This window comes from Poecilia formosa, unplaced genomic scaffold, assembly GCF_000485575.1.
Source record: "Poecilia formosa unplaced genomic scaffold, Poecilia_formosa-5.1.2 Scaffold170, whole genome shotgun sequence".
Lineage (NCBI taxonomy): Eukaryota > Metazoa > Chordata > Actinopteri > Cyprinodontiformes > Poeciliidae > Poecilia > Poecilia formosa.
The window spans coordinates 756,625-780,859 of record NW_006800109.1 but is presented as its reverse complement, the minus strand read 5'-3'; the positions used below and the strand labels follow the sequence as shown (position 1 = coordinate 780,859).

At 39.1% G+C, this 24,235-nt stretch overlaps 1 protein-coding gene across 2 annotated transcripts in view; it reads right to left on the bottom strand.

The window, feature by feature from the left end:
* The window catches only part of rbfox3a (RNA binding fox-1 homolog 3a), a 546,624-nt gene that overhangs the window by 380,933 nt on the left and 141,456 nt on the right, over window positions 1-24,235 (bottom strand). For both annotated transcript variants that reach the window (XM_016677950.1, XM_016677951.1), the window contains exon 5: window positions 23,526-23,596. The gene's annotated coding sequence lies outside the window, so the exon portion shown is untranslated. The remainder of the gene's footprint in view (window positions 1-23,525; window positions 23,597-24,235) is intronic.

The window sequence follows — 24,235 nt, the reverse complement described above, 5'->3', positions numbered from 1 at the left end:
ATCCCCAACCAGCTGGACAGTGTCACTGAGGACAACCCAAAAACTTTCCTCCAATCTCCAGTTTTAGACAAGAAGCCGGAAAGAAAAGCACAAAACGTAAACTGACTAGAACTTCCTTATCAAAGGTTTACTTTGATCTTCTGTAACCAACTGGAGTAAATTTTACATTAAAGCAAATACTTTTCTGCTTTATTCAAACAACTCAATTAAAGTTTAAAGTTTAGAGATATATTTTTTAAAATTCCTAAAATGTGAACTTTTAGCATGCACTGAGAGTTTCAGAGCTGGTGTACATGAAAGAAAAATATAACGTGGCATTGAGGAGTAAATTTACAAAGAAAAAAATATTAATTTTACAAATGTACTAGAAGAAAACTTAGATCGGCTACGACAGGTGTTGCAGTTGGTAGCGCTGTTGTGTTTTCTGCAGGTACTCCGCCTTCCTCCTACAGTCTGCAGCCAAATAAAAGGTCATATTTTCATGCTTGAAGGCATCAGTTTACAATAATAATGAAATATTCTCACATTATGAAGTCAGTTATTTGCTTTAAAAAAAACCTTAAGATTATTTGAATCAAACATTTGCGATAAAAATACCAGACGCCATCAAAGATTGAAGTGGTAAATTTAGAAAATGAACATCTGGCTGTTTTTCAATGTATAGCTTTTAGATCTGGGGTCTTAACATCTGCAAATATTATTTTTTATGATAAATTCTGGTAAAAACGCATTCCTTACATCGTGCAAATATACTTTCTTTTTCTCTTACTACATATGTAAAATTCTGAAAATGTTCTGCTCAGTGGCCACATTACTATTATTCTATTATTGAAAATCGCCATAATACTAATCCATTGCAGAAAATCCTAATATTCTACAGGAAGTTACTTTTTTTTCCCTTATCTTATTACTGTTTTAGTTGTTGAAACACACAAAGGCCACCATATCAGGTACACCAGTTTAAATGTGTATTAACACAGGATTCTGGCAGCCAATCAATGCATTTAAGTATCTAGATGTAGTGAAGAGAACTGGCTGACGTTCAAATCGAGCATCAGAATGAGGAAGAAATGGGATTTAAATGACTTTGAACGTGGTGTGGTTGTTGGTGCCAGATGGGACGGTCCGAGTATTTTACCAACTGCGGATCTGATGGGATTTTCACTCACAAACTCCTGTTCGGTTTACAGAGAAAGAGTCCAAATAAGGTAAAACATCCTGTTGGACAAAAATACCTTGTTGATGTCAGAGGGGAACAGGTAGACTACTTTGAGGTGACAGAAAGAGGACAGCAGCTAAAATAACTGCTGGTTACATACAAAGGTATGCAGAATACATCAAACGTTGAAGCAGATGAGCTACAGCAGCAGAGGGCCATGCCTCAGCAGAAAGTGACAAATCATTCCTTCAGGGAATGCTTTATTTTTAAGGACGTAAACCTCCTATATTCTACTGGACTGGAAATCACTACCTGTTGTGTGTCACAGATGAGCCATTGCATGCACTGAGTTGGGAAAATTACACAATCATGCAAAGAATCTGAAAAAAAGGATGTAGTGTTAGGCTATTAGTTGTCAACATTACAACAACTAGGTGAGAAGGTTCAACTGTTCAGTGAAATTGTACTTAACAGTTCAGTACAACGTTTTACAGTACAAACTATGAAAAACATGGCAAGCTAGCACAAAGTCAAGCTGTTGTGCTAGCTTGACTTTGAAAACTTTAACATAAACCTGAGTGGCACAGTTTGGTGTGAAAACATAAAACTGTAACAAACTGAATGTTCTGTTCTTTGTGGAAAATGTTTGCATTGTTTTTTGGTGTTGATGTTCCTGATACGCTTAACTGTAATCTCTGCTCTGTTGGCTAGAGGAGCTGTTGTCAGTCGGTTGCTATGGCAACGGGTGTGCATGCAGATTAAAGCCGACACAGAGAGTGAGAAAAACAGAGGAATCTGAGTGATTCTGAGTTGCTTTTCTGCATTATTTTCTCTTTGCGGTGGTGCACTGCAGCTGCAGGAAGTTCAAATAAGATCAAAACCGAACTAATTGCCTTGTTGATACATGGAACTTTGGGATACTGAAAACCATCATCGAATAGGATAAAAGTATTTAACAAACTCCTAAAGCAGCAGTTATGTAAAATAAATTAATCATGCAATATGAAGGATGCATTTGTTTAGTCCTCTCTTGCATCTTGACGGAACTGAAAGGAACCAAACTGTTTATTGATTTATATCTAGGGAGGATAACTATTTTACGCATCAAAGACTGTAGTTTTCTCGGCTTTAATTTAAAACATTTTACAGAAATCGGTTTTATAATTAAGTCCCTACTTTTCATCTTTTTTACTTTGTATTGTCATTAGTGTATAAGGACACTACGACCATTTTTGTGACAGACTTCTGCTCATCCCACATCGGAACCGTCTGGTTTTGTTGACATGACTGAAAGCATAGCAGTGGCGCCTGCAGGTGTGCGTCACTAGCTGGAGAGGTTAAAAAGTGATATCCAAACTAGTAATACATAAATACCTCCTATCAGATCAAATGGCAATCTAAAGTATGAGGTCTAATAATGAAATTGAACAGAATATGTAGTTTCTGCACACTGTTGGCCTATCAGTGCTTTGACCACATAAAGCCTCCATTTTCTGCTTTGTAACTCATCTGCATCCAAACACAAATATATTTTAATTAGTCTGGATGTAATTCTTCACAATATGAATAAAGCAAATCAAACCTGTTCCCTCGGTCCCTTTTTGTTCTATTCTATTCCTTTGGATGCTCTAAACACTGCTGCTGCTGCTGCTGCTGCTGCTGCTGTGTAAAAACAGCAGCCAGTTTTAGAGAAGGGAAATCGTCCTTGGAGCTGATCATCAGGAGAGAGAAAGAGCGAGGTTGCCTCCCTCTGCCCGCTGTTGTTTGTCTGGGATGCCAAGCTCACGCTCGGCATGCCAGGCCCATGCGGGCGCCCAGGCCGGCCGGAAAAGACAGAGCTCTTGGAAGACTCGGGTCCGGTCGGAGCCAACACGATCCCCGTGCCAGGCGGAGCAACTGTGGCCAGCGTCTGCTAGTGCATCTCTCTCTTGTAGTCGTCGGTGTACGGCGGACCTCAGGAGAAAGGATGCAACCACCAGGGGACCGCTAGTCCATCCGGGCCGAGCTAGAGGACAGACCCCATGTGGTGGCGAGTGGGCGGTTTGGAGCCGTTACTCCGGGAACAGCTATCAGCCTGGTATCTTGGTTCAGTTTCTCACTGTTGATGTCTGATTTAAGCCAAAGCTTCCCTAAGGCCTGTAAAGTGCTATGGTGGGCATTTTTCACTAAAACAGGCCGCAATAAAGAGCAATTAATTGCACTCTTTGCAGAGGTAGAAAATTAAGGTCACATTTCCTGCAACTCCCAGCGCCTCCTGTCAAGTGAAAGATATTGCTTATTAAGTTCCCCCTTAGCGGATGCAGTGTTTATGTTTTCATTGACTGAAGGAGATGCATTAGATTTGGCACCATCTGCTGATTTCAAGTCAATACTGTAACCTTTATACATGTCCTGATAATGGCGTCCAAGGAACGCTGCGGCACATCCGAGGAGCCGAGTTCAGGACGTTTTCTGAAACAATCAGCAGTTCTGAATGAAAAACAATATTTCCTGATACTACCTTGAACTAAAAAACCCGTCTACTGCGCAGCAAAAACATTAAATCTTAGATGTTTTTGCTCTAGAATCTTGTTCAAATATCTTAGCACAATTGGAATAAGACCGAACTTGTACGCAACTTTTCAGCACAAAACTTTTCAAGAAAACTGCAAACCGGCTGAAACACTGAGTTTCTTCAAATCAAGGATGAAACCCCACCTGTTAAGAGTTGTGTTTTATTAGCCATTACTGTAACACTGACCAACATATTTGATGTTTGTTTGATGATGCCATTTGACAAATTGTAATGTTTATAGTTTGACTCATAATTGATGACTGTATAATGTTTTATGATGTAAAGCACTTTGAACTGCCTTGTCACTGAAATGTGCCATACAAATAAACTTGACTTAATATTGATAATAAACTATTACTTATAATAAGAAATATAACAAAACAGTGGAAAATGTCTTGTTCCACTGGCAGACTATTTCACATAAATAGCACTTTTCCATCAATATTAAGTAATTATTAACATACAACAAGCTAAAACATTTGCACTAGGAACTAGAACCAAAATAAGATTTTGTGTTTTTGCAGAGTAAGAGGGTGAGGAAATGCACAATCTTGCATTGTGTGAGTATTTTTTGCTTTAACTTAAAAAAAGGCAGGTATATTTTAAATAATTGCAAATAAAGGTACAAATGACTCATAAGATCCTCTGAGATTCTGTCAGATGTTTTTTGTTTTTTTTTATACCAACTACATGTCAGTTTGTGGACAGCCTTCTGTCCTTCAGGAAGGTCATTCTTGCTTTAATGTTCATCACAGATTAATTCAGACATCCCACATCAGTGACAGTTGTCATGTCTCAGTGAAACATGAAGGCTTGTTCTCCTCAGATCTACAAAACCTTCTGTTTAAACTTCCTGGCGGTTTAAACTTTCTCCCGTCTGTTCTTTGTTGTTCAACATCTGCGATTGCTTTTCCTGGACTTGTCTGGGATTTGGGTTGTTTTTCTGGGCATTAGCTGTGGCTGAGTTGGGCTAACAGTCTCACCAACATGGTAACCCGTCATACAACATGTTTAGAGAGAACTACCAGAAATCATCTGAGCAAATGCAGCATCTGAATCAATTTTGAAGAAACACATTTCAAGATTATGCAACAAAGTCTGTACACTTTGCATGTTTGCTACACAGCTAACACATCTGTAGAGATGCTACATCTGGATAAGACTTTGCTAACATAAGACCGTCAAAACCAAACCACTAACGTGGTCAGGAGTCTATAAAGTAACCTCATCTTAAACAATTTAAATTAATGGTTCTTTTGTTTTACTGCCCAACTTTTATTGCATTTAATTCAAAAATACTTGGTTTTTATCTATCCCAAAGAAAATTAAATGTCGTGATGTACATCATTCCAGTACCTTCATACGGTTGTTGAGTCTGGTAATGGTGTGCGCAGCAAAGATTTCCAGTAGCTGTCAGTCTCACAATCAATCTAAAGAGGCCTCTGACTGAAGAATGTTGCAATGAGTGTCGTAACTAACAACTCCATGTCAAATATTTCACAGTAACATGTTCTCTATGATGCCATCAGTTGTTGGAAAGCTCTGCTAATCCACCTCATTTGCTTTTGCCACTCCTCTTCAAATCTTACCGTGTGACGTCAACGATCTTCTGCGCGAGCGGGTAGCTTTGGGGTCGTAAATCGCTCACACAGAAGTGTGATTGTGGTCACATTTAATTAGTAGTCTGAATGACCAATCAAAAAAAAAAAAGGAAAAAAGAAAATATCAGCAAAAATAAAAAATAAGATGTTTGATTCCTCTGCACCACCACCAAGTCTTTGCGTGTCCTTGGGGCTATTAACTTCAAATTGCCCACTGATCTGCTTACACACATTCATACACCAGTGTGAGTAATTCTGAGTGCAGCTGAGCGAATGAAGCTTGTTTTATGAACGAGGTATAATTGTTTGAGAGGACTAGAAAAGCGCCGTTGCTGTTCAGTCAATTTAACACTTAATAAAAGGAATAAAGTACACAAGTGCACTTCCTCTTCTGCATCAGAGTGCTAATCGCTTGCAGTTAAGGTATTGTCTGACTTAGGGTTTGTACACTTTTCACAGTAAATTCAAGCACTTTTCAAGCATTTCCAAGGTAAATTTTCAAACTTTTCCAGCTCCACACTTTGGAGATTAAAATGCAATACAAATGAACTAAAATGACGGTTTCAATTCACAATTTTAGATCATATTTATCACTGTTAATGTCTTGTGATGGTTTTCAATAGCAGGGACAAAGTAACCTAAAGTATAACAACACTTCATGTTTTGAAATGTCTCTCTTACATCCATCCTTACAGCTGCTTGGTCTGAAAAGTTCTTAAAAAAATCTCTCCAGAGATATTCTCACTAAGTTTTGTGAAATTTAACATCTAGAAAAAATGTGGGTAATTCTAACTGACCTAAAACAAGAGAAATTTGGTCTGATTTAACTTCAGACAGCAAAAAAAAAAATAAAAAATATGTGTCCTTTTATTATCTTTAAATATCTGGTTTCATCTGTTTGGTTACACTTTATTACAAAACTGTGCAGTTAGGAGTTTACACAGAGACTTAATTTAAAGTCTTTTCAGGGATTTTGAGCACCTGTAGGAACCCTGCTGGTTTTATGCACCAGAATGTGAAATCTGCTCTTTGACATGTGAATATTTCTATAAGTATCCAGAAAAAGAATTACAGTAAATTATATACACTTTAGACTGATGTTAGTCTTTATTTCTGGAGAACCAGGCAGCAAAACTCGAGCAAGTACAGAAACAATCTCATGTCTGATTGACAAAAACCAATAAATTAGATGTTGGTTAATTATTTCTGCGTTTTGTTTTAAATCATTGCCTCCATCCCGCCGGTCAGACGAGCCGTTCGCCTCTGACGCCGTGACAGTACATCCACCACGGATCAGGTTGCCACATTGTTTTAAACGATAATACTGCAGAATCATGTTCCAGACTGATTCATTCTCAAGGAAAGGGGGAATATTATTTTTTATTGATCTCATTCTCTTTATAAACAAAGATGATATATAGGTCCAGTAATAGCAGTGTTAAATTACATGGCCTGAAAATAAGCCCGATCAATAAAAACAAAGTCATTTGGCTCAATTCAGTTCAATTTGTTTAAGGAATCCTGTGTTTGTGAGGCAGCAGGTGAGGCCAAGTGCAGCAGACGGGCCTGAACCTTCGCTCCAGGCTTTCCCTATTTCCACATTTTTTACATCACTTTCCCCTTTCCACGCTATCAATGCAATCCAACGCGCAAAGTTTGTGGAGTTTAAGCAGTTCACTGAAAACCACCGATGCTGCAGTAATGTTAGATCACTCCGACAGTTGCAGCTGTTGATGAAACCCTCACATCATCAAGTTCCAAGAGAGTGGGAGGAGTGGAATTAACACAACGGATGAAACAGATTCTCCACACACTATCCAGGTGTGTATGAACACCGCAGCAACGTCGAGCCCCCCACCCCACCCCGCCTTCATCAGCAACGCTCAACCAAATGCCGCGGCTCTCATTTGGGGTGTTTGTTTGCCTCTGCGAAAAATAATGGCTGCAGGAGCAGGTGGAATATTGCTTCGGTGGCTAACCCATATGGATCTGAAAAGCCGAGTGCCAAGTCCAAACTCCACTTTTACAGGCACATCTGGAGCAGAATCTCCATATTAATTGCCAGTTGATGTGTTTACACACAACAAGGATTAATCCCTGAGAGAAGTTGGTTGACCCGGGTCACGCAGTCAGTGGGAGGGTTGTGTTTTTGGGTTGAAGAGCAGTGTGAGGAGGAATCAAGCCAAATACGTGGACGGACAAAGGCAAATAGAAAATATAATTATGTTCCTGCTGAAAGCCATCTGTCATGTAGCATTTCTGCTACGCTGAGAGCATTCAAGTCAATATTCTTTGATGGCTGCAAACAGCTAAACAGCAGGAGAAAGTTCACAGGTTTACTGTGGCTCCACCACATGAGAGCCTCTGTGTAACACACCTGCATTTTTATTGTTGATTTTGGATGTTTGGTCATTGCAGATGGAGGCTGGTGGAGGTTTGAGGGGGGAGTAACAGGATTTATGGGCTTCAGAGCTGAACAGAGCCAGAATCATGGCAGAACAAACGGGGTATTCATGTCCTCCTGCAGAACCAAAACTTAGAAACATACGTAAAAATGAAAGAAACAAACTTACTGATTTTTTACTTCTGGTCATTTTTGGCTCTTTTGTTAAACAAAAGACTAACCTCTGAATTAGTTTATCTTCCTTTACTGGTTTGCATGACCAATTAAAGATCCACAAATGATAATGAAGTTATTTTTTGGTCGAAATGTTTTAAAATCAAACTATTAATATATATTTTGCTCAAAACCTACAATACATTTTTAGATTTTGTTTTACTGTTTCATTATAAATCCTAATTTAACTGGATAAAATGTGCATTTCCCTGTATTTTGCAGTGTCTTAAAGAAATATGGTACTTTGAGTAAATAACACTGCACAATACATAAGAGGATCACCAGAAAAGCCAGGGTGCAACAGAGTGTTTAACATGACAAATACTCTAAAAACATGTTATGAAAGTTTGAATTGACTCTATCAATTTAGAGAGGCCAATTAACTAAATGTACATGTTTATTATTATTATTTATTTATTTATTTACATTTCACTAAGTCACAAATCTAATCTGACTGGTTTTTAGTAATAAACTACAGAGCTGCTGGAGCCAGACCTTAACAGACAAAAGGTGATTAAAAAAGGTGCTGAGAAATACTTTAGAAAATAAATCCCACTAGTTGTGTCTCCATTGACCATATAATTTAGCAATTTGACATTTTGAACATAAATTTGCTTAATGGAAACATGCAAACTTAAAAAAAAAACTTGTTTGTTGATAAAATGTCTTGGTGCTAAGATTAAATGATTTATTGGCCGTAGAGAAACAGGTTTATTTCAGAAAACTGCAATGGAAACATTTATTTTTTATGTTTTTGCATCACACGAGTCACACGATCAACAACCAGATGTTACTAATGGTGCAAACCACGAATAAAACGATAGGAAGATTGAGCTGCATGGCTTTTAGTGACTTATTGCATAAAAAGAAATTATTCACATGTGATTTTAAATGCATTTTTCATTTATTGGAAACACCTCAATTGTGACATCAGTGGAACGTTGACAAAGTTTTGCACAGATTTGGAATAACACAGCTAAAGTTTTGCAACAGTTTTTGTTGGTTTATCACATGAAATCCTAATGAAACAGGTGGCAGTTTGTGGTTATGTGGCAAAATGTGAGGCATGAATAGTTTTGCATGACAATGTGCCACTACATCCTCATGTGTGGAGTTTCTCTGACAGCATTTCGTACCTATGGAGGCCTAATCCTGGCAGCAGCATCCAGCAACACCTGAGCCATCATCCCTTCCTCCCTCCTCTGACAGATAGCCCCGAGTCTCTTCGGGTTTGCTTTGGAGCGACCTCCTAATGAGAGATTTACTGTATGGAGATAATTATGGGGGAAGGCGACATCTCGCCGCAGCCTAATGAGTAAGATAAGAGCACTTCAGTGGATTTTCAAGCAGCAGCACCCTCCTCCTTCCTGTCGCCACACCAGGGTTCCAGTGGTTGCAGACAATCAGCTAGAAAAACACCGGGGCCATGCCTATATGCATGGCAAACGCAGGCACTTGTCAACAGAGCAACCCAGGCGCATACATTAGCTTCCAACTCGGTGATGAAAGATGGAAGCAGGAAGGACGGAAAACAAAGCGTCGCGCTCCTCGATATCGCTGCCATTTTATAAATCAGCCACCTGGGCGATTAAGGGGAAAATGAGTGAACAGAATCAGAATGGTGTGCTCTTGTTTATTGCTTTAGAGAGTTAGCTGGCAAGGAGGCAGCCATCGTGTGATGATGAGAGTGGCCCCTCTGGAGACGGCCGCTCACACTGGCAGAGGAGCTAATACAGACTTTCATTAGGATGCACACTTCAACACACTGTCATAGTATTTACAGTCTCACACTGGGGAAACAAATAAACTGCGTGATTAACAAGTTTTCCTGATGCCTGGTGCTTCACTGTGCGCGCATTCGAGTGCCACCTCGCCGACTTAATGATTCTTAATGGTTTCTTAATGACTTCTTAATGACTTCATCAGAAAGATCCTGCAACAGCATATTCTGACATGCGGGAGCCTCCCCCTGAGACCTGGGATCACACCATGGCAGTCACCCCTCTTCAGTTTTCTGCTCAAATAACACACACTTTAAATCTGCTTATCTGAGACAGCATCTCTGACTGGGACGCCACAAGCTTTTGATCCGTGGGCAACCGCAGGGAGATGTGATGTAATGCGATGTGAAAGCGTGCGAGTCCATGTGTGGGAAAACGCACTAAAAGGCGGACGGGGATGTCCACCTCGTTTGTGGGCAAATGCAGTCACATCAAACTAATCTCGGAACATTGGAGTGACATCTAGTGTTGTGTAACAAGAATTAAACTGCTTTGTGTGAGGCTATCTAGGAAAGCCGCTCGGTGCAGAGCTGGAGGAGCGTGATGCAAAGGAGAAACAAAAGAATCGGGAAATTCTCCCAATTACAGGAAGAACCAGTCGGTTGTTGAGGTTTATTACAGCAGAAGGCAGAAAGAGATGACACGCGAGCGTCCGGCGGCAGATGAAACGCAGCATGTCGCTGAGGTGGGAACAAAGCTTTTAATGACATGGATTTTTCCAGGTCACCTCAATGTCACTTTCAGCCAAAGAAAATCGGTTATTCCGCCAAATTACCGCCGTGTCACTCAGCTCAGCGCTGCTCGCTCTTTCATCCATCCTCCAAATGATTAAAAACTTCTGGTTTCTTTAAACAAACACTGAATAAAGCAAAGTTAATGGCCAACAAACCGGCATTAAAGCTGCAGATTTTGACAGTTCCTGACAGAAATGTAATATTAAAAAAAGCAGAAATGAAACCAATCACCAGGCATTCAGGAGCACAAACACGCTCACATGTAACAACTGGTTAACAAATTGTATTAGCAAAGAAGCGTGACTGCATGGCAAATTACACTTTGTCTGATGGATGTCCTCTTTACTGGCTGCTGTGGAAGCAGGCTGGAGAGGACGTGGCTTCGGCCAAGCGTTCGGAAAATGATGCATCCCCGGCCATGTGTCACTTCCTGGCAGAGGCGGGCGAGCGGGGTGTGTCGCCCAGATATCGATGGCCAAAAACGCAGAGAGACATGTGCTCCACTATATCCCTGGCATGGAGGAGGAAGTGGGATTCAAAATGTCCCGTTTCCACGTCGACGGCGCACACGTCAGCACTGTTTAACTACACTTCACTCACACTGCGGACTTGTAGGAATTAGCTTTGGAGATACTTGTTAAACTTTTGTAATTAAAGCCTCAATCAATAACACAAACAAGCAAGCTAGACAGCAAATTAGAACCAGACTGAATGTGAAAATATACTTTTAAAACGACCCTGAAAACGAGAAGTTATGCCACAAATTAAACACACTATTTATTTATTCCATTCCTGAATCAGATCACATCCATCCATCCAGCTCTCTGTGCTTTTTCCAGTCTCACGCCACATTTGCTGATGGGTTTTGATGATTACGACAGAATAAAAACAATACTTAGTGTGTTGGGAAATTGGAATATTCTGAAAAAGTTGAGTGGAAAGAAAAAGTGTGGTGGGACAAGGTATTAAGAGGGAATAATGGCTGGAGTTTAAAAGATAAAGTCACTACGCTCAGACAGATCCTGCACTTTGACGGCTTTATGTCTGCTAAATGTGCTAAAAGTTGTTTTAATCAACACCAAGTGTCTTGACCTGACCCCCAGGCCATGCTGCATTAATGCAGTAATTTATACTAAAGGAGTCCACATTCAGTAATGAATGTAGAAAAAAGACTACAATTTTCAGAATATTTTTTAATTGATCTTAGTTGAAATTCTAATTTTCTGAGACACTGAATTTTGTTTTTTCATTCTCTGTGAGCCGTAATCATCAAAACCACATGAAATAAAGCCTGGAAATGTTTCATTCTGTGTTTGATGATTTTGATGTAAGAGCTCCACTTTTTCAATAACACAAAATGTTAAACTTTTTTAAGCCTTTCTGAGGTCAGCTCAGAAGTTTGTAGAATTGAAACATGTTATAGAAAAGAAAGGCAAACAAAGTCTTTCAATTTAACACGTTCTTTTCTACAAACTTTATTGCATATCAGATAATGTTTAATGATTTAATTTTTAACTTCCTGCAATATTTATCCTGATTTAGCAGTTGATATGGGGATTTTACTAAATATTTATCCAGGTTTTTTTCTCTGCTGTATTGAACTGGAGAAATTAAAGCAAGGTAATAAAACTTTGAATTACAGCTTGGGAAGTTCAGTTCATCTGGATAATTTTTTATTTTTAAATCATTCTGAAAACATCAATATTCTTCCGATCCACAATCAGATTTTATTTGGTGTTAAAAGCAGACTGATGCTTGTGGTTTCAGGCGGTATGAACACTGTCTGTCACTGGTGTCTAACTTTAATATCAACATTTAAAGGGGCGGTTTTTTGGAGTTTCCAGACACTTATTGTCTTTTAAAAGCACAATCAAGTATCTATGTTAACTTCAGCTGTTAAAAAAATAAGTTTGACATCTTGAAATTGGGTGTCTGTCTCTTTAAGAAGCTCTTAACCTTTCCTACTCTCCGCTTTGAGCATGTCAACACAACAATACTCCTCCATTGTGCTGTTTACAGATGTTCTCATGAGGGAATGACAACAATAAAGCTCAAAAAAATTGATTTTACATTATAAGCCCTCTTTACACAACAGCAAAAAAATTGTTGGAATCCCATATCAAAAACTATAAACATCACACAATAAGAGGCTACAAATGGTCAAAATAAGTCTCTTTTGGTAAATAATTGTCAGATTTATGCGAGGCGACCTTCGTCTGGAGACATGGATGCATCCACACATGAATTTCATTACAAAAATTAAAAACAGAGCATCAGAAACAGGGAAATGGGGGTGTGGGGGGTGTACTGCCAGTGGGAAACACTTCTTGTTCCAATTTGCAGGGGGATTACTAATTTTTTCATCATTCCCGTCTTTATTTATTCCATTTCCAAATTCATTTCTACTTCACCTGAAGGAAAACAAAATATGACGCCAAAAACGCATAAATAGTGTCAGAGTGAATAGATGATGACAGCGGGTCAAGTTGTGAGTGAGTCACGTCTTCGCTCATGGAAGGAAATGATTACTGTAACACAGAGCTGACAATCACGACCAAGATAATCCCATTTCTCACATGGAGCTCAAATTGTATTATGTCACATTGTATTTCACATATGCTATCAAAAACTGGATTTAGATATGCAAACTATGTGGGGAAAAAGTGAAATCCAGGAGAAGAAAAGAGAGGCAGGAGGAAGAAAACACGCAGCCGCAGGGTTGGCGTGCAGGCGTGTCACTTTGTCAAGCTTCTGAGAGAGCTTGATGGTCTCTAAGGGAGGTGGGAAAAAGTGTCGCAAAGGCATACTCTTCTCCAAGATGAACAGATGGCACAGCCTAAGTGTAGAGATTTGTTTTATGTCTCCATCCCATGTTGTGGTGCAGAAAATGCAGGCGTCTGTTTTTATTTCATTCATTTTCCCTTCCTTCAAACGTTATCTTGCAGGATAACGGACACACGCGACGTCTGCGCTAATGAGGAGTGGGCGTTGCTTTGTTTTGCTCTTTATTTCTTTTCCCCCTCTCTTCCACCGACACATCCTCCTGCTTTCTATTCTCCCTCAAACCCACGCTTGGAGCAGAAACCTATATGCCACACAATTATGCAACACAATTGGGGGTGCTGCTCGCAGCCTGGGTGGCTGTCTAAAAGATACAGCCGGCTGTGAAATCCAAGCCAAGCTATGATGTGCAGAAGAAGTCAGGGAAGATCATGAAGCAGCAGATCATCTGAGGGCAGATTTCTGCACAAAGGGAAGTTACAAACAAGAGTTCAGGGTTTTGCTCCAACAGTCGGCTGAGTGCTGGGATTCACCGACCGCAGGGAGAATCATCTAAAAGCTGTTGGCTGGAGTCAAAAGGCTCCGTATCCACTGGATCTAAATGTTTGTGCCTCCCTGCATGTCCGGCACCGGGCAGGTGACTGCACTTAACTTCCTCTGCTCTGATTGGTTACTCAATCACTGGTGACAGCGCTAAGACCCACCTCAACAGATCCAGCATTCAATTAGGGCTGAAACAATAAACCAGACTAATTAAGAATCCATTACCAAAATAATCAGTAGCAAATTTAGTAATTCAGAGTATTAAAAATGGCCATTTGCTGAAAAGAAAACAACAATCAGAGCAGTAATGAAGCCAAACTGTGCAAAACACATACATACATTTTGATTTTAAGACAAAAACACCTTTATGTGTAAATCTGTTTTACCCCACTGGTTTTAGTTTCTAAAGTCAGTGGCATCCAAAACATTTAGTTAAAAAAAAATGATAGAAAAAATGTTATTGAAAAATATTTTTATCTGCTCAACAGATAAAAAAACTAAAAGAAGAAAAAATTAATTGTTTTTTTTAATTTTCTTGGTCAAAAATAAAACTTTTGTAGATTCTCAGCAACAAAAGCAAATATTTTTTTCTTTGTTAAACCAGACTAATTAGTGGTTTTCTAACCTTTGTCCTGGTCTGTTCAGTGAAAGCTGCTGAATTTTTGGATCGTTTTTACAATAATGTTAAAAGAAAACAAATCGTAGGCCTGTTGCATGTTTCTCTCTCAGGATGGCTGTAATTTATCAGTGAAAACACTTTGAAATAATTTGCTGGCAGACCAAACCTGTCGGATCCTTGAACAGCAGTCAGGGTCTGCACCAGTTTAATGATGCTTTTCTGCCTGGTGCCTCAAAGAAAAACACTTCATATCTTCAGATTGAAAAACGAAAACACACTGCAACAGGATCAGAAGTTTAAATGAAATTTAAGTGCTCCTACACTCAAAACTACATTTTAAAGTTCAGTAGAAGAAGTCTGATGGTTCTATTTGTGCATTTTTTAAAATATGTTTTAGTCTTGATAAAGTATTAAAATCTGGAGGTTGCAGATGGAGCACATTTCTAAACAAAAGCAATATGCTGACAGGGTCAAAGATGCACGGTGAAAAACGCCCACCAGCGACTATAGATAGGTGAAGCAACATGCTGCAGATACAAAAACCACCTGCCTGTAGAGAAGACTGTTTCTAAAGTTAGAGCTATGTGATGGGGAATGCCAAACTGGTACCGTATGGGTGTTTCTCACAGAGGCGTTTTTCAAAAGGCAACAGAATTCCCACTTTTATCCACCTGAGACTTCTCTTTGTTTGCAGCTTCAACTATCTGCTCTATAAAACATTCTTTACCTTGAACGTTTCGCCCCCTCAGCATTTTGTTTTAGAAATGTGGAAACTAAGGCGTCCGGATCCTAATGTGTTATCAGACACTACAATTTTTCAACCTACTTTACAGGGTTGCAAAAAGCATTCATGCATATAAAGTATTTATTTTACATACTTGTTGAAACTATGTCGTAACCAAACGGTTTGAGACAGAATCTGTGAAATTTTTTTTATTTTTCTGCCTTCTCCTGGTGCTAACTAGAAACAACCAATCAGAGCCAGGAGGCGGGTCTGAGAGCTGTCAATCAGGCTCTCTGCTACGCTGCACCAAGCAGAGTCTGTCATGAATGCTAAAGTTAGTTAGCATGGTCATCAATAAACAGTTGTCTGTAACGACACGTTGTTTCTCAACCATTTGTACCTTGAGTAGCAAATACACAAGCTTGATTGACAGTGTTAAGACCCGCCTCCAGGCTCTGATTGGCTGTTTTTGGTTTTAAACTTTGCATTTCTTCAGATAACAGTAGTAGCTCAGGGAGGAGGCGGAGGAGAGTGATACTTTCTGTCTCAAACTGTCATGGCATTCTCAAAGTTTTAAGAAATATGTATATATATAAAAAAGATAATTAAAGTTAAATATTCCAGCTTTAAAAACTGGGGAAATAAAATATTTAGGAGACTTATGAGAAAAATGTAAAAGCTTAAAGCCAGTCTTCATAAAGAAAACTAACACCACCTAAAAAACTTCATGTTTTTGAGGTGGTGTGTTCTCACCAGTTTTTTCCACATGTGCTTATTAGAATAATTGCATGTGTTTGAGGTTTTTTTTGTTTTGCGTTTTTTTTTTTTTCTGGACTAATCCAATATTCTGTAGCTTCAAGTTAAATGATGGAGGTCTTACAGTAACAGGCACTCATGGGTCAGACTGAGATCCACAGAAACTGTATTCCCCTTAGCGAACGCCTCGTCAATCACAACCAATATCCACTTAAAGGCACACACTGCTTTATTGTCTATTTAACTTTAAATGGGAGCATATTTCACAATTTGGACATTAGGCCAGCTCAGATAAGACATCAAGCAGTCATTACAGCCAGAAAATCAGAGCAAGAACATTTACAACGGGCTCAGAACCGGCCCAGTTTCTGTGTTTTCTTTGTTCAACCACAGAAAATCCTCACTGGTTCCATGGAGGCCAGGTTTTTAATTCTTATACGGTTTCTACTTTTAATCAATCATATCTGAGCAGACTTTGGCTGCAGGCACATCATCATCCTGTGAGCAGAACTAGATGCTAAATTAAAATCAAATCCCAGTCGCCTGATAACATTTCAGGCATTTATTTGCTTTATAAAAACACACCAGATTTCAAATGTTTCTAGTTATCTGGTGTTCATAGAGACACTATGTTGCACAACACATCTCAGAAAAATATTATATTTTAATCGTTCCATGGCTGACGTCTCGTCAAACGAAGCCAACATGTTCAATCTGTCATGACATGTTGACCATTGTTAAACATTTAACAAGAAACTGATTAGCAAATGTGATATAAATCATAATTAAATCATGCCCATATCATCAAACATGAAAATAAGAATGATTTATCTCCTGACAAGTGAACTTTTTCCACCGTCCGAGTTTGACAAAGCAATTAAACGACAATGACTTTTTAATTTGGCCCCATCTTTTCCCGTAACGATGTGTCACATATTTCTACATGGAAACACAACGCAGCATGAACTTTACCATCGTCTGAGTTCTGTTTAATATCAGGCTTAAGCAAATATGCTTTGCACCATAATGCTACACATGGGTAAATCACTGTCTTCCGATGTTAAATTTGACCCAGAGGCCAAGAAAGAGCATCCGGACATTGCTCCATGATTTATATGGAGTGGAAAATTAAGCGCCTTTTCTCCTCTAGCAAAGCAGTTACCATCCGAAAAGGTGTAGAAAGCAGGATCAGCCTGTACAGCTTTAAAATCCGTATTTAAAATCCCAAAGTTAATTCCATTGTTAGTCTGTTTAATTTAAAACACAAGCTTTAAAATAAAGAAATGTCACATTAGCTTTAGAATAGCAGGATCTTTTCACCCTGGGTCATTTTTATTTTGGTTTTATTGAATGCATGTCAATAAAATAAAACTTCACAAACTGCAGTTTTCAGCTGAATTTATAAAATCAAGTTTATTTGTAAGGCATATTTCAAACACAAGGCAGTTCAAAGTGTTAATATCATGAAAACAAACAGATCAGATAGTCAGCTATTGTGAATACCAGACATTGCTTTTCTCAACTGCTTCAAATCACCATTTCACATCAAATATGTTGATCAATGTTCCAGTTATTATTATTCAAAAGCAACTCTAAGCAGCTGAGCTGTTCAGTGATACACCAACTGCAGCATGTTAGAGTCTAGTTTTTAGGCCGACCTATAAAGACACTGCTGCAGTAATCAATATGCCTGAAGATAAACACATAGGTGAGTCCTTCAGGTGATAGAAGGCTGGCTTTGTAACTGTCTTTATGTGACTCTGAAGGTTCATGTCTGAGTCCATCGCTGCTCTCAGGTTTCATCCTGATCTCTAGTTTCCAGCTGTAATAGCTGAAGCTGTGCGGACTCTAGATTGTTCCTCTTTAGGTCCAAAGATAATAACTTCAGCTCTGTTTCTGTTCAGCTTATAAACGCCGTTTAACAATTATGTTCATAAATTAAGCAGCTGGCATCTATAAATCCTTCGTGTGCAACTCCTGTTTTCAGCATTTTTATAAAAACCAATGAGAGGTTGAAAATGTCACCCAATGCTAACCCTAACCCTAAACTCCACTAATCTGGAACAAACTTCCAGAAAGATGCTGAAATACTGGTTTCCTTTAAATGAAGGCTAAAATCCCACCAGTTTACAGATAACTCTGATTTATAATAACTGGAACATTGATCAATATATTTGCTTAATGATGACAAAATGTAATGTTTATTGCTTGTTTAATAATTGGTTTAGTTGGTTACTGGGTTATGTCTTTGTTGTTAAAATGTGCTAAACAAACAGACTTGACAGCCTTCCTACACAGTAATCTAATGCTAAAACAGGAAGTAGTATACAGAGAGGCTAACGTTATGGTGGAGGAGATACTTTTACTGAATACAGTACGGATCGGGGACCAAGGCTGCCCACAAGGAGCAAAAACCTGGAAATACTTCAGATCTCCACTAAAAACACTTCAAGTGCCTAAATTAGGACTTCAAACTCAAATCATAAGTTAAAATGCTTTAATACGCAAAGCAGAAACCATCTTAGCCCTGCCAGCGAAGCTAACCTCTACAGTCTCCATTCATATAAATCCCCGACAGAAATGTCTGATTTTCTGATCAAAACGGGAGAAAACTGACAAAAAGTGAAGCAATTATGGTCAATAAAATCAGTGAAGAAATATATTAATATTCCTGCATATGTTTACGTTTTTGCAGGAGTTCTGAGATTTAAATTTTGCTCACCTATCTTCTGTCCACAGCTGCTGAAAGCACAGACAGATCCGAGCTAAACGGGGATAAGGTGTGCTGGGATGCAAAAAATGGTTCTTGTTCAGAAAAGATTAAATAATAAATGTACATATTAAATGTTGGCATGTTAACACCCCTTATGGTTGCATTCATTTCAGAGCGAAGCTTAGCTTGATGAAAGTTCAGGCAATTCTGACAATCTTTGCTAAGCTCAGCAAGCCGAGTTTGACAAGCAGTAAATGCCCCTCAGACAGAGGATAAACCCTTTTGATTTAGGTAACGGCATGTTTTTCCTCCTTACCCCACTGTTAATGGGGATCAGAGGATTTAATCCATTTAATCATTCTGTTTAATGAGCACTCTCTCTGCAGGTAAAAAGGGACCAAAGCTATCTTCACTTAACATGTTTATTTGCCAAGTGGGAAAAAAAAAATTGAAAAGTGACCCATTTCTGTAGAAACATCATCCGCACCTTCCTCCTCTGCACGGTGCACGACTTACACGGAGAAAAACAACCTCCTGCTTTCATTCTTAGCCTTTCAGAAGGAATCTCCAGCCTCCTTCAAGGTTGAACCTGAAAAGCTTCATGAATGAAAAGAGGAAAACTAAATCTATCCACAACCGTCCGTCAGCTCAGGGCATTCAGACTGGGAATGTTGGGAGCAATTTAATCAAACTGAGAGCCGGATTCTTTAGTGTGCTTCGTTTGGCCGAGGGAGAATGTCAGAAACCGACGTCTAATGCCGTTTACGTTACACTTGGAAAATAAAACTTTAGTTCGCCTCCAGAGACGACTTAAAATCCGCGGATGACACGTGGACTCAGCTTCTGCTTTGTGCGTTAAAGACTGGAGACAGACCAGAGCTCAGCACAAATAACACGAGACGTGCCGTGTTTTGACTCCTTGTCTGCCACCAAAGTCTCTGTCCTGCCAGAATGACAAAACACAGCTTCTCACATTTCTAACGGGGAAAAATAAATACGTTCAGACTGCAGCGTGCCTCATAACTTCCAGGGTTACAACAGTTTTGAGTTTTATTGGGATTTTTTTCTTTTCAGTTAGTTTTTAGAATCTGTCTGCTGTTTTTTTTTTGTTAGATGTTTTTTAGTTTTTATTCGTCATAGTAGTAGTTTTAGTTTTTTCATTCTTTTGTTCACTTTTAGGTGCAGAATTCAAAAAGGTCAAAGTATTGTAACGATGTATACATTAACTATATGATGAATACTCTATAGAAGAAAAAAATGGATTCAATTATTGTTGAATAACCAACCAACTGGAGTTTTCTCCTGTCATTTGCGGTCGGCATTTTGTGGACTAACAACCGTCGCCAGCAGGAGCATCTACTACCGTAATTTGCTAACAGCTGACGTAAACTACTTGTGTTGGAGAATAAATTCAATTTCACTTCAATTTGAAAGGCTAATATAAAGATTCAAACATGAAAACGAAGGATATTTTTGTTTTAGTTTCATAAATGCATGATATGCTTCCAGTTAGAGTTTTCCCCCATCAATTACCTTTTAACAAAAATGTTTTCTCAATTTCAGTGTTTGTTATTTGGTTAGATTTAGTTATAATAATCTTGGTAACTCCCACTTTGACTCGGACCAAAGCAGAAGCCTTGCCGTTGGGCCTTTCGCAGAAGAAAAATACCCTGCAGCCCCGGAGTGACCAGGCAAACTTCCCACAGCTTCGCTAATGGACGCCACGGCTGTTGTTTACTGAAGACTCCCTGCAGAGGAGACTACCTGACCCATGTCTGCAACCAGTGAGTGGTACAAATGGCAAACATCTTTTGGAGTCATTATTTATGCAGGAATGCCCTTGGGAGTCTTTGCACTTGTTTACACAGTCACGGCACAGTCCATTCATGACGGCTCTGAGTAAATGAGCCGCTTGCGACCAATTTGTCCTGGACGACGAAGCTTTGGGGCAGTTGCTTTGTGTGCATGGTGGGGGTTGGGGGGTAAAGAAAGGAGGTTAACGCAGCACTGCAGCGTCGGGAAGCGACCTGGAACTACGGACACACGAGTCCCAAGGGTGTTAGGAAGCACAGTGTCACATTCGGAAATAAATGAGCACATTTTTTTTCCACGAGGAAAGCCGCGGACTTTCACCTTTGAAATGGGCTGTTTGTTTGCCCGAGGACGAGGACGGTGGTCAAAGTTACCGAGCGCTGCCTTTCACATAAAACCAAAACCAAGACGGGAGTTTTATGGAGGTTAAAGTGAAAGGCAGAAGGGAAGGAGAAGAAGTTTATCTGGCATCTGCACCGAGGAATCAGAGTAACAAGGGAAGCAAAGGTTCAGTCAACAAGAACTGAAGTTCATGGAAGTTTGGTCAAAAGGTTGTTTGAAGTTATTTTCAAAGAAAACAATGCAAAATAATCAATAACTAGTTAGATACATGACTATTAGAGCAGCTTAAGTGTCTAAAGTGATCAAATCAATAACACTTAACATCAGTGGTCAGTGGTTTTTAATGGTCAAACATTAAAAAAGGATGTTTATAGGTTTTATAAACATCTTAATTCCTGTGGAATAAGTTTTTATTTTTCACCAAATTATGGAACAATTTAGTTCCAAACTATTCCAGGCCACAACAGCTTTCTGAGCTTGAATTTAAGGGGATTTCTGTAATTTGTCGCTTTGTCACAACTTGTTTTGTCTATTAAACCTCAAAGCAGAAAAGCATCAGATTATATGATGTTAAAGGAAACAAACTTCACATGATTTGGGGGATATTTTAAACTACCAGTTTTTAATGTTCTTTTCAACTTTATGCCACTAATGCCGATGTTGTTGCCATCTACTGGACCAGGAACAGCATCACAGTGTCTGTTTGTTTTTTAATGAGATTCACAGGAAGCATACAGACAGTTTTTTATTTAACAAAATGAGGTTGTCTACTGAGTTCGTTTGAGTTTGTTTACATTTTATTTGCCTAATTTGAGGAAAAAGGAACATTTAAATAAAAGTTTATTGAACAACTTTCTCGCTGGTTTACTTCACTTTGTCCAGTCTGTTGTTTTGTCTGCAAACGTGTTCAAAGCTACATTTTCATCCCGATTTATAAAGATTATAACCAATAAGATGCCTTCTTTAATTTCTTCTGCAGAACAAGTAATGTTAGAAAACAAAAAATACTCAACATTTCAAAACAAAAAAGACTTATATTGGCTTTTATAAGTACTTTAAAGCCTTTGTTTCCCTGTTTAATGACTCAAAAAAGTAGCAGAAATCCACATATAAGCTGAAGTAAACTGCATTCTGCTGCTGTTTTAATATAAAACAACTTTACCAGACAAATGTTAAAAAGTTTCACACAAGGATTTAGAAAAACATCCAATAAACGTCTGAACTCATTTAAAGGCTAAAAATAATGAAGCAAACAGCATAAAGGAACCTTCATATTTAATTAAAGTTCTTGTTTAAATAGTATAGATTCCAACATAAAGACATCAAGTGGAGTTTTAATTTTCTTATTTTACTTTAAATCTTCCAGGAATTAATTCAAAGCTGCCCTCATCTGGTGGTTTTTGGCATTTTTAGAATTCCTTTACAGCTAAAGTAAGTTTATAAATCTGTTCTCTGTTTAAGTTTTCATTTGCTTTCATCTGACTTCTGATTTAAAGGAGGTGTAAAAGGCAGCGGACTTCAGGTTTTGATCAAGTGGAGCAGTAAAAAATGTTCAGAAATGTGGTAAAAAGAGGAAGAGAAGAAAGAAAGGAAGAAAGGAGAGATGAGATAATTTAACAAGCTCCCTCTTAAAGTACTCCAAAACCTCCAGAGTTTAATTGCTGGGAGGCAGCATTATCCCTAGCAACACCGCTCTGGTCTCTTGGCTGGGATTCGGTGGGTACCTGCAGTATCCACTCCCCACACAATACAGCGCCCACTGAGCCATATAATCCTCTCAGGCCCTCCTCTTCTGGAGAACCACATTCAATCCCTTTGTGACACAGGGAAAAATCTCCTCTACGTTTTTTTCTTTTCTTTCTTTTTGTCAGGGTACGTACTTCAAATAAGGCCAATCAGTAGGTGCTGTTATGCGTGCACGATGCTACAGGGAGCCACGAAGAAAGGGGAAACGCAGAGGAAGAGTTAAATAAAAGGCCCGTTTGATTTGCGGCTGTGAAATTTGGGGCTGATTTCCATTCCTCTGCAGAGCTCCCTGGAGCGGCCATATTTCTGTTTATGTTTAAATGCGAATCCGTCAGATGGGCGGTTAGGTTCCTGCTGAATCATCCCACTCTCCCTTCAGAAAGCGCGAGGTTACTTTTGAAGCAGCTGCCTCGTAGGAGAAAACAAGGAACTAATGTTACTTTCTTGCCGACTTCTCTTTCAAGTTGCCCTTGAAAAGAAAATTACAACAGCGGCTTTGATGCAACTCTGACATGCTTCAAGATATTCTCCATAAGTGCAGACACATACTAGATTATCATTCCAATGAGCCTGCGCCGACGTCTTTTAGCCGTCTGAACACAGAAACAGTTCCAGCGCTCTGCAGAGGGACGTGGAAACAGTGGCTCATTGCACCAAATGGCAAAAGAAGAAAAATGATGGCTTCTTTGTTGTCCATTGGTTTGTAACTTAAGTCAATATAGCATTTAGAACCCTGCTGAGACATCTTTTAATTAAAAGATGAGCTTAATAATGAGAAATGACAGAGGCGGTGTACTGAGGAAGATTACTTGGATTTTATGCTTTGTGTGGTTCTCTGTGTGCAAAGGAACTTCTTCTGCCTCATGTTCAGTGCAAGAATGAAAATACCAACTGTGCACATTTTTCCCCTCCTTTTGTTTTACACTTTCTTCACAGCTTGCCAATTATGTCTGCAGCAATGTGCTTGGTGACATTCTGTTGCCAGTAATGTGTCTTGTTCTCCTGTGCATAAACCTCCCACGACAGGACAGTTTGTGTCCTACCTGTTGGGAGGCTCTAGGAGTTGGAAATCAGTTGTCACTGCAGAGGTCCGAGTCCCGGGTCAGCAGGGTTGCTGTGAGGAAAACAGGATAAAATATTAAATCTATAACATAAAGTAAGTTTTCTAAACACTCGGAGGGAATTTTTCCCTCCCAAAGAGTAAAAAGGGACAAAAATTTAAATCTGAGTAAAACTGCACCAAATTCAGAGTCTAACTGAAGTCAAATAAAAAAAATTTAACCAGCTACATGCATAAAACTATAAAAGATTTTCTTGACAATGGAGATTTTTTTATTTTAGGTGAACCATATATTTGTATTCAAGTTTTCAAGTCTACAAACTTTACACTTTTACTGACAGACATATGTTCTCCTCCAGGATGGTTCTGCATGAAACCTCCAGCCATCTTCCCATCATCTTCAACAACCTTGGCGTCCCTAGTCAACGTCTCCTACATGCCTGCTGGAGTCTTCTACTTGTTTGCAGCGTTGTCTAAATATTTGTTAGCATCAAACACATGGTTCATAGTCTCCTACACTGTTGCTACAAGCTTGCTACCATCAAACACATGCTTGCTAGAGTCTACTACTTCTTTGTGGTGTTTGTTACTGTTTCCTACAGGTTGGTTGTTTCCTACAGGTTGGTTGTTTCCTACAGGTTGGTTGTTTCCTACAGGTTGGCTGTTTCCTAAAGGTTGGCTGTTTCCTACAGG